This window comes from Lupinus angustifolius, chromosome LG13 (genome assembly GCF_001865875.1).
Source record: "Lupinus angustifolius cultivar Tanjil chromosome LG13, LupAngTanjil_v1.0, whole genome shotgun sequence".
Lineage (NCBI taxonomy): Eukaryota > Viridiplantae > Streptophyta > Magnoliopsida > Fabales > Fabaceae > Lupinus > Lupinus angustifolius.
This window is the reverse complement of record NC_032021.1, coordinates 10,771,238-10,771,547: the sequence shown is the minus strand read 5'-3', so window position 1 is coordinate 10,771,547 and position 310 is coordinate 10,771,238.

Sequence of the window (310 nt, the reverse complement as noted above, 5' to 3'; positions counted from 1 at the left end):
AACGCAGCTTATAAAGAAATCATTTTGCAGCCCAGTTAATCGATTAAATCCTTGGTTAATCGATTAACGAGATACAAAATTGTAACTGATTCGGTTTTCCAAGTTTTCTGTTCCAACGGCTTTTCAAAAACTTATGTTAATCGATTAAAACTTTCCTTAATCGATTAACTGCATATTTCTATGTATATTTTTAAATTGCAATACTCAAATACGTTATGCACTTAACTTATACATGTTCAACACTAAGTTTATGCCTAAGATGCGCATATAACATGTATATATATGATGCATGAACATATTATGAATGTCA